The 233-nt window shown below is 44.6% G+C and overlaps 1 protein-coding gene across 1 annotated transcript in view; it reads right to left on the bottom strand.

The window, feature by feature from the left end:
- Positions 1–233, bottom strand: part of skia (v-ski avian sarcoma viral oncogene homolog a) — a gene marked incomplete in the record, with an annotated part of 69,773 nt that overhangs the window by 67,815 nt on the left and 1,725 nt on the right.

Here is a 233-nt window from a genome sequence, read left to right as displayed (position 1 = left end):
CACAACCCAAAGATATTCAGTTCAAAGCCACAGAGGACGGACTTAAGCTGAAATCATCGGAACCAATCTGAATGTTGAAATTCATTATTCAAGACACTGGAGATACACTTAACAGCTGACAACTAACTGACTCTAATCACAAGCAATATCTACAGCACAGCTTCCAGCAGGAACAAGCTCCAGTGGTGCCCCCCTCCCCTGCATGGATCAACCGGCTGGATATTAGTGCATTT

The sequence above is a fragment of the Morone saxatilis genome, unplaced genomic scaffold, assembly GCF_004916995.1.
Source record: "Morone saxatilis isolate NCDOM2014 unplaced genomic scaffold, NCSU_SB_2.0 Contig15, whole genome shotgun sequence".
NCBI classification, from domain to species: domain Eukaryota; kingdom Metazoa; phylum Chordata; class Actinopteri; family Moronidae; genus Morone; species Morone saxatilis.
This window is presented reverse-complemented; position numbering and strand designations above follow the sequence as displayed.